Source organism: Puma concolor, chromosome B2 (genome assembly GCF_028749965.1).
Source record: "Puma concolor isolate L17-30 chromosome B2, mPumCon1.1.hap2, whole genome shotgun sequence".
Classification (NCBI taxonomy): Eukaryota; Metazoa; Chordata; class Mammalia; order Carnivora; family Felidae; genus Puma; species Puma concolor.
Window position 1 is genome coordinate 111,956,157 of NC_141671.1, and position 15,310 is coordinate 111,971,466.

A 15,310-nucleotide genomic window follows, 5' to 3' on the forward strand; every position below is an offset into this window, starting at 1 on the left:
GGACTTTTTAATAAGACTCATCTTTATGGGGATGGAAATTTATTTTAAATATTCCTAGCCAACTAAATATACAAAGTTAAAGTTGTTTACTTTCTCCTGTAAAATAAACCTTCATAAAGCTTTCACAATGTTTCCACTAATCCATTTTTTGTCACACATAGATTCCTTTTAGATCTGGATTCTTCCCCAAAGAGAAACAAGAAAGCTGTCCAATTTTAAACAAGTTATTTAATAAATTCTAAAATTTATGAAGTCCATTTGGCTCTAAGCAACAATATCTAATTTGAATTCCAAATCACAATTTATAGAGTTATTTTTAGCTTCTAAAATTACTTGCCATTAAAATATGCCAACTATATATAGACTTTGTTCTGGTTTATAAAAAACAAAAGCTATATTAATAAACATAACCTATGATTTGACACATTTTATTACCAGAAAATAATCTAATCTTAGCTAAAAATCATTTAATCTTGGTTTAAATACTTTGGCACTTAAGAATGAAATATTTTCACTTGATACTGATTAACATAATTTTTTCTGGCAATATAAATCTATTTTTTGACATTTTAATTAATTTCTAGAACCTTTCTATTACTCAAAGTAATAGATTACTATAAGTGGTTAAAAATTATTATAGTCTTTATTAATGACAGGTGTTTTAGACCATACAAAATTGTTTGTTTCAGTTTGCCCTTCTTATGGAATTAAGTAATATATTCCCCATTCTGAGATTCTTATTACTTGAAACACTAATAAATACAGTTGTAAAAGTCCCCAGACTGTATCATTCTCAATGTAGTGAGCATCTGTGATATAAACATACATAGTCTACTTTTTATAATTAATAACTAATAGGTTATTATCACCAGCCACCATTTGTTAAGCTGCTTGTAAACAAGATGATTTATCATCAGATTCTCTAGCTGTGAAAGCTTTTTAAATAGTAAGCTTCAGGAGGTGGAAAGAGAAATCTACACAATACATTAATCCAACCTTTCTAAAGGGCACAGCGTGCACTGAAAATCAGAACTAGATCGTTCATTTTAAGTCTTCTGCAAGAAGCAGCAAAGAGAAAAGCATAATGATTAAATTAAGAAAAGACCAAAAAGGAACGTGTAAGTCAGAGAAGAATTTGAATTTAAAAATGTATTCATAAATAATACTAAATTTGAAATGATTAAGATTTTTGCTCTCATTATTAATTCAATCTGAATCCACCTCCAAAATGCCAGTTACCTCTATTTCCAAGAATGACAGCATTGTTTTTTTCTTACTCATAACCTCAATTCTTGCTGAAGCTATGTGCTGATCAACTTTTCCATTCTTGACCTTTCATTTTCATCTAGCCTGTCAATATAAGAAAAATTCAACAACTATATACTGAATATTGAACATATTTTCAGCATCATACAGTTTTAAAATGGTATAAGACCATTTAAAGCTATGGATCCAGAACACTTTGATCATTTTTACCCTTCCTCAGTTCAGATAAGCTTTATAGCCATTTGTTTTTGAAAGGTGTTTAATGTTATCAAAAACAAAAACCATAGGAACTCCAAAGCCTGGTAAACCACAGAAACATTTTGTATTATCTCTTATTCTTTCCTGTGTATGAGACACCATACTAAGGTTTTTTGATGGAAATATTATATTGTATTTACTCCAAAATAATATGAGAACAGGTAATATCTCTCTTTTTTATGGCATAGATTTATTACAACCTTTTATGTATTCAACAAATATTAAATATCTACTGATAATTTCATAATTACTAATGTAATCATTTTTACATAATTTCTAACATGTTAACTCATCTTCTGGCCTGAAATGTTTTCTTTCAATTTCTACAGTTAATTTAGAAGTTATCAGTCAGTCTCAGTTTTTTGTTTTATTGCTGTTTTGTAAATCTTACTTAGCCCATTGTCAAAAACAGTGTAACTCTAACCTAACATAAAAAATAAACCTGAGTGGGTTTGCAGGACAGGAAGCCTAACCAGAACAGATGAAATTAAAAGGAAAAGGACTAGGAATTCATTAGGTGGTGAAAGTTAAAGGATAGGAGTACCAAGAGGTAAGTGGTCAATAAAGATAAATGCAAGAGAGAAACCAAAAAGAATAAAGTAACAAAGGACGACACTAGGTCTAAAAACTACATTACAGGTAGTAGTCATGAGAAAAATTTCAGAAGAGAAGCCTACTTGAAAAGAAGGTCATGTAATTGATCAGTGGAGTTAAGTCATAGGTATATTTATCACACATAATGATTCACTATTACAGCCTAATCATTATCCAGTTGTTCCTTTGAATATAGCATATTCTTATTTTTCTTTCTAAAAGTAGCTTAATTAAAATATAATATATATTTTTACTTTTAGATTCATATATTTGGAATTAAGATCATTTAAACAAAGTTATATGTATCCTACTCTAAGTGTGACTTCTATATTCATTCACGTGACTGGAACTACAACAGCATCTGAAAGTCATTTCTTACTGCATAGTTAATATCAATAATCATTTTGTTGTTTTAGGTAAAGGTTTTCTGCTACAAATCATATTTCCTTATATAGAGTGGAAAAGGCAAAGGAATCTCCTGATAGAAGAGTAAGACAATGATACATTTTGTGGAACTGAATTTACTGAGTCATATGATCTCTTGATTTGTGTGTTGACATGCTCAAGATGTTTTTAAGTGTTATATATATTCTAGCAATGTACTTTATTCATTTATCCAACAAATATTTAATGTCTACTTTAAAAATTAAAAAACATTAAAAACTTCACTGTTTTATAGGTAAAATAATCTCAAAATATAACAAGTAATTTTTAAAATGTACATGAATTGAGGAAGTGTCCAGAATCAAAGGTTCATCTACCTTTAAAATTTGGCTAAATAATAAGCCATGATCTAGTACAATGTCATATTTAAAAATCTAGGATTAGATTACCCAAGAATTAATCAATTAGTTTAATAAATGAACAACCAGAAAGGTAGAAACAATAAAGAAAAGATAAGTTGGTATCTATTGGGCTCCTTTACATAGATTTCCTCACCTTACACTCACCTAACCCTTTTCCCAGAAAAAAGTACTGTCTCCATTTTTACAGAGAAGAAAACAAAGAAAATAAGTTACTTGACCAAAGTTTCACAACTAAGATTTTTTTTCAAAATTTTTTTCAAAATTGATAAGGAAACTATGCTTTCTACTTGATAGTTTTAAATAAACACAATTCATTAAATATAAAAGCTAAATCCATATCTTGTAATAAGTACAAAGGCTAAAAGCTGCATCTATTATGGATGATTCTACTGATTAAGGAACAGAATTGAAAATTGAATAAGAAAGGTCAATGGTAACCAACCTTTATTAAAGATCTGGTAACTTTGACATTATCTCATTAATCTTCACAAAAACTTTTTTTATTAGGAAATAAATGTTTATTTGCTTAATACAAAGGGAGACATCACATTCTGGTATCCATAATCTGAATTTCAGCCAAAGAGGTATCTTTGGAATACTTTAATTACTTGCCGAATTTTTTTAAAAGAGCAGAGTCTTGAAAATAGAAAATATATACCCACCTTCTGTGAGAAATCAGAATATCTAACAACACCGAGCATGGAAACAAGTAATGTCCAATGTGGATGAGGCACAGCCACTCTAGCTTGCCAAATTCCTATCCTGCCAACTTCACTGATGTCAGCATCCCCAGGCCACTGTAGGCATGGCCTCTAGATTTGTGATCTGGCTTTGAGTAAATTGTGCAAGATTATATTTCTAATAAGGCACAAGGTTTAAAATCAAAACCATGTCTATTTGTCTCCAAAGACTATGCTCTCATTTGCAGCTCCTGGTAAAGTCTTTTTGTGTATAGAGAATGTACACTGAAAATTTTCATAAATGATTCTGATTTTCTCCTGCCTTTTAAAAATCACCGCCGCCAGCAGCATTTTTCTGAATGCCAAAGTTTTATCTCAACCATTTTTATTTAGCTCAATTCTTCACTTTTCCCAACTATTGTATATAGACTCAAGTCAAAATAAAATTGGGGAATCGTTAAGTTAATATCAATATTGTTCTACCTCATTTAGAAATGCCTTGTAATTCTGAAATGCACAAGTAACACTGCAGAGCTATATTTAATTTCACTGAAGGCTGTAAATAATACACTTTATGTATCAATATAATGAACCAAAACTTTATAGTGTTTAAACTTTTTATTAAAACTAACTAGCTAGGGGCGCCTGGGTGGCGCAGTCGGTTAAGCGTCCGACTTCAGCCAGGTCACGATCTCATGGTCTGTGAGTTCAAGCCCCGCGTCAGGCTCTGGGCTGATGGCTCAGAGCCTGGAGCCTGTTTCCGAGTCTGTGTCTCCCTCTCTCTGCCCCTCCCCCATTCATGCTCTGTCTCTCTCTGTCCCAAAAATAAATAAACGTTGAAAAAAAAAAAAAATTAAAAAAAAAAAAAAAAACAAAAAAAACTAACTAGCTAAGTATTCTGTGTTGTCCCCAAACATCTTTATGATTTAAGAGAACTTCCAAAGGTACCCACATTTAATATCTAAATATTGCTGATGTAATGGAGAAATAATTATATATATATTCAACATTGAGGATTAAGAATGTAAGTGCAAAGAGCATGATATTCAGACAGTCGTGGGCATAGAGATAAACTCTTCAGATTAAACAAGGGAACTTTCTCAAGATGGGCAACTTTAACAAGCTTATTCCATAACCTGGAAACCTCTACATTATTATTGAGGTACTTTGAAAGAGTTGGTAACAATCTGAGCCATACCATTTTTTTCAATATATCTGCAAAGTTTATTTGGCTACTATTTAAATACAGATGATCTGAGAAAACTAATGAATTACTTTGGTTGGTATTAAGTCTTTTATACCTTCTATGAGTATACTACTATTAAAACTAGTCCCAGGTGGCTGGCTTTACATTTCTTCGTTTTTATGCTGGAAAATTTATGTCTTCTTGCCTTAAATAAATTAAAACCATCTTACCATTGGAAAAGTTACTAGTTTGAAAAACAAATAAAATATCATTAAATAACATTTTCATAAGGAATAATCATAAAATATTACTGGTGACCTCATAAAGAGGCAAGTCTCCCCATGTTGAAATATAATTGCAGGAACTAAGTAGTAACATTGACCTCTCAAATCTGCTTTAGAAAATCAAAAATATAGGTTCAAATAAAAAAAAAAATCTCCACAGTAAAATTAGGTTAATGAATTTTAAATTATTTTAGAAAGCCACATAACCCTAGAATATTTTAATATGCTCCACTATAAAATTATACTTGAAATGCTTTTCATTTACATACATTTTTAACAACAATGGATCATTAGTCTCATCTAACAAAGTTAAACTGTATATGAATTTTTTATTTAATAATATTTTGAGCAAAATCATAATATCAATTAAATTTGGATAGAACTTTTTAATCTTTCATAATGCTCTATAGTTCCAAGATGATGAGTATCTTGATAAAGTAGAAACCTTTTTTAAATTTCTTGCCCTTTTATTTCCTGTAGGTAGCATCTTCCTTAATAGAGTCGACCTATAGAAACCAGAAATTATATAAAAACAATGACTTAATAACATAACCAACGTATTTTCTTATGTAACTTTATGTAACTTTTATAAACAACCAATCAGTGTTCTGAAAGGTAGACTAAAAGTTCATTTGTTTAAAATCTTTATTTTTAGATGATACTTTAAATTTTTTTCTACCTATCCCATTGGAAACATTTGTATAGTTTAATAGCTGGAATTACATGTTTTCTGACTTTGTTTCACCCCAATATTGTGAATAAAATAGATTAAAACTGCTTTAATTGCTATACTTAATTTCTTTACATATATCTATAGCTAAGCATTAATAAACGTCTCTAGCTTAACATATCAAATTGATTCTCAGATAAAATTGCTTTTATAGCATAATTTCCATTTTTAAAGAACTTAGTAAAATGTAAACAAATGTACTTACTTAAAAACACCTTTTACATATATGTCTTTCTCAATTTCTCAATAAAATGTGTTTCTCAATTAACAATAAAATCATCACCCTTCTAATTTCTTCCTTCTCTTGATAAATGGTTGATGCTCATTCATGGATGAATAATAGAGAAGGAAATGCCAACATCATTCTCCTTCAAGGACTGAAATCTTAATTCTTTGGGTAATAGAATGGTGGTACTAATGATGTTGAAAACATAATACCAATAAATTCCAGCTCCCAGATTGTCATAACAATAAATCAAAAGTTATTTTTAAAATATTGGAAGGCTGGGTACCTCACAAATTATTCAAATGCCATAGTCAGACCTGATAATGTTTGTCTTAAACACATAAGTGCAAAAATTCTTAGACCAATGAACTACTATAACTTTTTATATAGGTTACAAATTACTAAATGAATAAACAACAGAGGATTTAAAAAACTGGCTGCATTCTTAGATCACAACATGGAAAAAAGTCTAAAGGATCTTCTTGAAGTTTCTTAATAACTAAAGGAAGAAATGAACATCCCGTTAATGACTGAATTATTATAAGAAAACTAAAAAATCTGAGAATCTGGAAAACATGCATGGCTGTCTTAGAGATAACAATCTTGTCTAAGATGTTTGAAAGTGTGACTCTGAATTGGTACACACAAGAATAGAATGACTTTTTTTTTAATTTTTAGGTAGAATCCAAAAATAATCTGAGAGCAATTGAAGGTCATGGTGAGGAACATGAACGTTGAAATGGAGGAAACATGGGTTTGATTGCCAATTCTACCCCTCTCAAGTTCTTTGGTTTGGGGTGAATGAGTCAACCTTACTAGATTCGGTTCAATGGAACTAACATGAAATCATTTGCTATTGAACATCTATCTCTACAGGGCACCATTCTAGGTGCTAGAAGTTCCCCAATGAACAAGACAGAGAAGATACAGAATATCATGGAGCTTAAATTGTTTAGTTTGTCAGAGGAGGGAAAACAATAACAAGTAGGCAAATTACAAAGATAATTTTATATATTTATATTATAGGTGGTAAGAAATAAAAGTAAATAATATGTTAGAGAGATCCTGGGTCCTTCTTTAGATGGAAATTATGGAAAGCCTCTCTGAGAAGGAGATATCTGAGGTGAAACAGAAGGAAAACTCTCCTATGTGAAAATCAAGAGAGGGGCGCCTGGGTGGCTCAATCCGTTAAGCGTCCGACTTCGGCTCAGGTCATGATCTCACAGTACATGGGTTCAAGTCCCATGTGGGGCTCTGTGCTGACAGGTCACAGCCTGGAGCCTGCTTCAGATTCTGTGTCTCCCTCTCTCTCTTTCCCTCCCCCATTCATGCTCTGTCTCTGTCTATCAGAAATAAATATTGAAAAAATTAAAAAAAAAAAGATCCGGAGATGGAATGTTCCAAATAGAAGATATGTGCATTTCATTAGACATCTGTGAGAATTAAAGGCAATAACAATACAAAGGGCTTTACAGAGTAGCTGATAAATAGAAAACACTCTATAATCAGTAACTCTAATCAAAAAGAAAATATTTGTTTATCAATGATTCCTACAACATAATTCCTATAAGGGACATCTTTGAACATAAAAATCCCATACTATATAATTTGCATCTATTATTCTCATCACTTTGTGATAGATTATTAAGAACTATGGCAATAGATTATTAAGGACTATGGCATATATATTGATGGCATTCTTGAAATTCTGGCTATTAATCCCAGAAAATAATGTATAGGTGAAAAATCCATATGACAGGAAAAGCAAAGATTGAACTGGCCAAGAGAAAAAAATCAAGGAAAATGAGAGGAAAAAAAGAGGAAATGGTTCTAGATCAGGAGAGAGATAGGGAAGAGGATTTTAGGAATTGTGGCCCAAAGAGATTACATGAAGTAGAATCCAGTCCGTGATTATTAACTCACTCTATGTAAAAAGAAGGATGAAAATAAGAGGGGGAAGTATAACCTCATATGCCAGATATTTTTAGTATATTGTATGATTTATTCCTTACTACAATCCTATTTGAACTACTTGTATCTCCACTTAACAACTGATCTTACATAACTATATGAGCTTTTCTTGACAAGATTGACTAGATGATCTCAAAGTTTCCTGTATAATTCTATGCTTCTGATAATAGGAAAAGAAAATTATCTGTGTAAGTGTATATTATAGCTATAAAGGTCTTAAAAAATAATTGGCCATATGGCTTGTCAATCTTTATATAAGAGGTTTCAAGAATACTTGGCTAGGAATTACAGTCCTAAAAACATAAAACTCAGCTTCTTAAGGGATGGATGAAGAATGGAATATTCAGACAGAGAAGACTGGGAAAGAGGCCCTAGGAGACGTGGGGGAAAATTTAAACAGCCATCCAAACTAATCAAGTTTTATCCAAACCAAATATCCAGGCCTTTTGAAGTTTGCCAGTTACTAATCAAAACCCCACTAAGTGCTTAGTATCTCAGACAGTTTTAAATAACATCAAACCAACTATCATGTAATACACTGAGTAAAGCCAAATCTGGATTTTGTCTTACAGCTACACAGACACAGAAAATTTGTCTGAAGTTATGCTCGCCAAGTAAAAATTTAAGATACTTTTAATTATTTTTATGTTATTTCACTCTTAAAATCACCTCAGTTATCTGTAAAAGGGGTTAAGAAAACCAGCTTTCCATAAAAAATGAATTATTAATGATAACTGTCTGGAAAGTTAATAGTTAAGACTTTGCAAGTGTCGTTTTATACTCGATGGCAAACACTGTAAAAAAATAAAATTTACTAATGATGAAATGAAAGCTTTAATTGCCCAAAGTTCTTACATTACGTTGTAGCATTAGATGGACAAATTTTGACCCTAAAATAAATTAGTAGTAGTATACTTTTATCTTAATGCATTTCATTCTCTTTTCAAATTATAACAATATTTTGTGACAGTAAAAGCTGTGACATCAATCAGCTTTCTGCAACTATGGTATAAATCAGCTTGGTGATCAATTCTCTTTAAAAAGATCTTCAAAACTCTCAACAAAATAATGAAAGTATTACTATATAACCTACACATTTTACTGATTTAATTTGACATGAAATAAATATATTACCACAAAATGCTACTAGTGTCATTTTTTCCACTTTTAATGAACTCATTTCTTTTCCTCAAAACAAAATTAATGAAATGTCAGAATGGAAAAATATTCAGTTTTGCTAAAGAAAAAAAAATTCACTCTTACTGAAACACACATGTTCTCTTTTTCCCCAGTGCAAGTTCCACATGTACGTTATGTTAAAATGAGAAAAAAAGAAAGAAAAAGAGAGCCTATTCATTTGTGTGTGTGTGTGTGTGTGTGTGTGTGTGTGTGTGTGTGTGTAAGCTTATCTAGAAAGGAAAAGGAAACAGCATTGGAATTCATAGAAGATGGTGGTCATGTTGCTGTTTTTCTTATGAAGGGGCACCCACCAGGGCATGGAAGATGGCAGAGCTCAGACGATACCAATGACATGCCGCCTAGCCACTTGCTATTATATTTTTATATTTGAATTCTCTATACAGTATTTATCCAATATTTCCTTGTTTACTTAATTATTACTGATTTGTTGATTGTTAATTTCTATCTGATTCCACTAGAATATAACGTTCATGACAGCAAACACCTACTTCACTCTCTTATTCATTATGTATCCTCAAATGGCTGGAAAATAAATGGTCTTTACTCTGGTAATGAGTGAATGCATTACTAACCACTAACAAAATTGATAACCACAAAACTTAAAATATGTAAGAAGGAATAGGAATAAACTAAACCTTGATCACACCAAAAGAAATTTAAATGAAGAAACAAAAGATAATGGGAAAAATAAAAAGAAATAGAAAAAATATAAGCAAGTATTTTAGCTATTTCAATAAATATAAAAAGGTTGCTTTCTCCTACCAAAAGATAATCAAACTTTTTTGTCAGTTTTTAGTTATTGTCAAAAACTACATCCAAAACAGTAACAGTGAGAGTTTGAAAATAAAAGAATGACAAAATGTGAAAAACTGAGATCAGGTATTTAATACTAGATATCAGGGATTAGTTAATATTATATAAAGAAAAATTTAATGCTAATGATATTGAAATAGAAAAGGGGAAACAGGGGCGCCTGGGTGGCGCAGTCGGTTAAAGCGTCCGACTTCAGCCAGGTCACGATCTCGCGGTCCGTGAGTTCGAGCCCCGCGTCGGGCTCTGGGCCGATGGCTCAGAGCCTGGAGCCTGTTTCCGATTCTGTGTCTCCCTCTCTCTCTGCCCCTCCCCCATTCATACTCTGTCTCTCTCTGTCCCAAAAATAAATAAACGTTGGAAAAAAAAATTTTAAAAAAATAAAAAAAGAAAAGGGGAAACATACTGACAAATGATACAATCCATCAAGAAGATAGAACAATAACAAACCTTTAAGCAACAAACAACATGAAATTTTTTTTAAATTAAGAACTCCTTATATAAAAAGATTAACTTGGTTAAAATGCAATTATAGGAAAAGATTTTACTATATCTTTGTCAGATTTTTTCTTAGTGAGTAAAGTATGAAAGACACAGGTTAATCAATTAATTAAATTAACTGATTAAATCTATATACATATGTAAAACAGTACATAAGAAACAGAGAACATATGTTCTTATGTTCATATAACTAAAAATATACATCAATTTTAGGAGCGCCTGGGAGGCCCAGTCAGTTAAGTGTCCGACTCCTGGTTTTGACTCAGGTCATGATCTCAGTTTTGTGAGTTCAAGCCCTATGTTGGGCTCTGGGTTGGCAGCACAGAGCTTGCTTAGGATTCCTTGTCTCCTCTCTCTCTGCCCCTCCCCCATTTGCACTGTCTCTGTCTCTCTCAAAATAAATAAATAAGCTTTAAAAATATATATAGGGGCACCTGGATGGCTCAGTCAGTTGAGCATCCGACTTCAGCTCCGGTCATGATCTCACAGTTTGTGGGTTCCAGCCCCACGTTGGGCTCTATGTTGACAGTCCAGAGTCTGGAGCCTGCTTCAGATTCTGTGTCTCCCTCTCTCTCTGCCCTTCACCCCCCCACACACACTCTGTCTCTCTGTCTCTCTCAAAAGTAAATAAACATTAAAAAAAATTTTAAATATATATCAATTTTATAACATGTCATTTTTAAAATCCTAAAATTTAAAAAAGGAGGAAGTTCATAGGTCTCATTCTTTAAATAAAATCTAATAAAATTTATATTAAAGAATAAAAAATTCATAAATAAAAATATTTTCCATAAATCCAAACTAAAATTAAAAATTACCCAAAAAGAGGGTGCATGGGTGGCGCAGTTGGTTAAGCATCCAACTCTCAGTTTCAGCTCAGGTCATGATCTCACAGCTTCATGAGTTCAGGCTCTGGGTTGGCTCTGTACTGGCAGCACAAAACCTTTTCGGGATTCTCTGTCTCCCTCTGTCTCTGCCCCTCCCCCACTTGCACTGTCTCTGTCTCTCTCAAAATAAATAAATAAACTTAAAAACAAATATTACCCAAAAAGTATTTTGAAACATCACACTAACTCTTATGGAACACAGCTAAAATAGGACTCAGACGATAATTTTTAGCTTAAATGCATTTATTATCAAATAAAACTCAATAAACATATATCTACTTTGAGGAAAAAGGTAAAAATAGTATATAACAAACCAAAACAAGAAAGACATAGCATTAATAAAAGGAGAGTTGTAATTATTGAAAGAGAAAAGAAATAGAAAAGTTAAAGAAAATTGACAAGAAAAACTAATCTCATGAAACTAAAAATCATAAAAGATGTCATAAATATAAAAGCCTATTATAATTTTTAACAGTTCAGATAGTTTTCATGGCTGCAGTTTATCCAAGTTTTAAAAACAAATATTTCATGTTTATTGAATTACTCTGAACTATACAAAAACAAAACTTCTCTAATCTATTTTACTAAGGTAGTAAATCTTAATTCTAAAATCCAGTTAAAAATAACTCAAGTGGAGGGGTGCCCGGATGGCTCAGTCAGTTAAGCATCTGACTTCAGCTCAGGTCATGATCTCATGGTTCATGAGTTCGAGCCCTGCATCTGGCTCTATGCTAACAGCTCAGAGCCTGGAGCCTGCTTTGGATTCTGTGTCTCCACTCTCCGCCCCTCCCCGGCTTGTTCTCTCCCTCTTTCCCTCTCTTTCTCTCTCTCTTTCTCTCTCTCTCTCTCAAAAACAAATAAACATATAAAAAATTAAAATATAACCCAAGAGGAAAGAAGAGAAAGAGGAAAGAAAAGAGGAAGGGAAGGGGGAAAGGGAGGGACTGAGAAATGCGGGAAGTAAGGGAAAGGGATGCTGGCATAAGAGTAAATGTATTTTTTTAACTGTCAAATTGTTACCAAAGGAGCTTCATCATTTTCACATTGCCATCAACAGTGCATGAAAAGTCCAATTTCTCCATATCCCCATCAATACCTGTTATTTTTAAATAACCTCAATTTTTAAATACCTTTTAAATACCTCAATTTTTTTTTAAATTATAGTTGTCTGTGAATGCAGAATGGTATCTTATTGTGGTTTGATTTACATTAACTAAGGACTACTGATTTTGAGCATCTTTTTATGTTCTTAATGAACATTTTTGTATCTTCTTTGGAAAAAAGCCCTTTTCATATTTTTTAATTGAATTGTATTTCTTTATACTGTTGAGTTGTAAGAATTCTTTATATATTTTGAATACTGATCACAAATGATAAAGTTCAATTTATGTATTTTGTTGTTGCTGGTGCTTTGGTGTTATATCTAAAAACTGTTGCCTAATCCAAGGTCACAGATATTTATGCCTCTGTTTTCATCTAACAGGTTTATCACTATAGCTCTTACAGTTAGGTCTATGAAACATATTGAGTTAATTTTTGTATATGGACATAGGAGTCCAAGTCGATATCCAGTTGTCCCTACACAATTTATGGAAAAGCCTACTCTTTCCCCATTGACTTGTCTCAATACTTTTGTCAAAAGACAATTGGTTATAAATGCAAAGGTTTATTCTGGACTCTTGATTACACTCTATTAATCAATATGTCTATACTTATGCCAGTACCACACTCTTTTAATTACTGTAGATTTATAATAGGTTTTGAAATTGGAACTGTGAGTCCTCCAACTTTATTTTTCTTTTTCAGGATTGTTTTGGCAATTTTGGGTCTTGGGTTTTCATATAGGTTTTAGGATCATTTTGTAAATTTCTGCAAAAAGGGCAGCTGGAATTTTGATAGAGTATATTGACCCTTTAGATCATTTGGGGAATATTGCCATTTTAACAATATGAAGTCTTCTGATTCACAAACATGTGTGTCTTTTTATCTTTTTATCTATTTAAGCCTTCTTTAATTCCTTTCAATGATGTTTTGCAGTTTTCAGTTCACAAGTCTTATACTTCTTTTATTAAATTTATTCTTAAGAAATTTATTCTTTTCTCATACTACTATAGATGAAATTGTTTTTTAAACTTATTTTTAGATTGTTCATTGATACTATATATAAATACAATTAATTTTTATATCCTGAAACCTTGCTGTACTCATGTGTTATGCATAGTGTGTGTGTGTGTGTGTGTGTGTGTGTGTGTGTGTGTGTGTGTGTGTCTGTGTATTCCTTAGGGTGTTCTATACCCAAGATCATGTCATTTGCAAATAGAGATATTTTTATTTCCTCCTTTCCAATTCAGATGCCTTTGATTTCTTTTTCTTGCCTAATTACTCTGGCTAGAACTTCTAGTACTATGTTTAATAGAAATGGTAAGAATTGAAATCCTCAACTCATTCCTGATCTTAATGTGAAAGCTTTCAGTCTCTAATGAAGTTTGATGTTAGCTTTAAATTTTCCATAGATACCTTTATCAGAATAAGAAAATTTTCTTCTACTTCTAGTTGTTGAGTGTTTTTATCACAAAAGATTGTTGGATTTATTAAATTCCTTCTCTGCATATACTGAGATGATCACATTTGTTTGTTTGTTTGTTTGTTTGTTTGTTTGTTTTGTCCTGTGTTATATTACATTGATTAATTTTTTTAAACCAACCTTGCATTCCTGGGCTAAATCCCACTTGGTCATCATGTATAACCCTTTTCTTATGTTACTAGATTCACTTTGCTAGTATTTTCTTGAGGATTTTTGCATCTATAGTCATAGGGTATATTTGTAGTTTTTTCTTTCTTTCTTTCTTTCTTTTTAAATATTTATTTATTTTGAGAGAGAGAGAGCACGTGAGCAGGGGAGGGGCAGAGGGAGAGAGAGAGAGAAAAAAATCTCAAGTAAGCACTGTGCTGTCAGTGCAGAGTCCACATGGGGCTCAATCCCATGAATGGTGAGACTATGACCTGAGCCAAAATCAAGATTTGGACACTTAACTAACTGAGCCACCTAGGCGCCCCTGTAGTTTTTGTTTTTCTTGTTAGATCTTTGTCTTGTTTTGATATGGCAGTAATACTGGCCTCACAGAATGAGTTGGGGAGTATTACTATCTCCTCCATTTTTTTGTAAATGTTTGTGAAGATTGGTGTTAATCTCTCTTTTAAATGTTTGGTACAATTACCAGTGAAGCCATTTGGGCCTTTGCTTTTCTTAAATTTTTTTTAACTAATTCAATCTCTTTACTTGCTACAAGTCTACTCAGATTTTCTATTTCCTCTCGAATTAGTTTCAGTGGTTTATATCTTTCTAGGAATTCGTCCATTTCAATTAGATTATCTCATTCATTGGCATACAAATGTTCATAGTATTCCCTTACACACTTTTCCATTTCTGTAAGGTCAACAGCAGTATTTCCACTTTTATACCCAATTTTAGTAATTTGAGTCATCTCCCTATTCCTTGGTCAATCTAGCTAAAAGTTTGTCAACTTCATTGCCTTTTCAAAGAACTAACTTTTGCTTTTGTTGATTTTCTCCATTCTTTTCAATTCTCTATTTTATTTCTTCTCTAATCTTTATTATTCTCCTCCTTCTCCTTCATTGGTCTTAGTCTGTTCTTCTTTTTCTAGTGTCTTAAAATGGAACGCTAGGAAGGGCACCTGGGTGGCTCACTTGGTTGAACATCTCACTCTATTTCACCTTAGTAATGATCCCCCACATCAGTTCTGCACTGAGCATGGAGCCTGCTTAGGATTCTCTCTCTCTCTTTCTCTCTGTCTCTCTCTGTCCCTCTCCCCAACTCACGCTCTCTCTCTCTCTCTAGAAAAAAAAAAGGAATTCTAGGTTACTGATTTTAAATCATTTTTTTATTTATT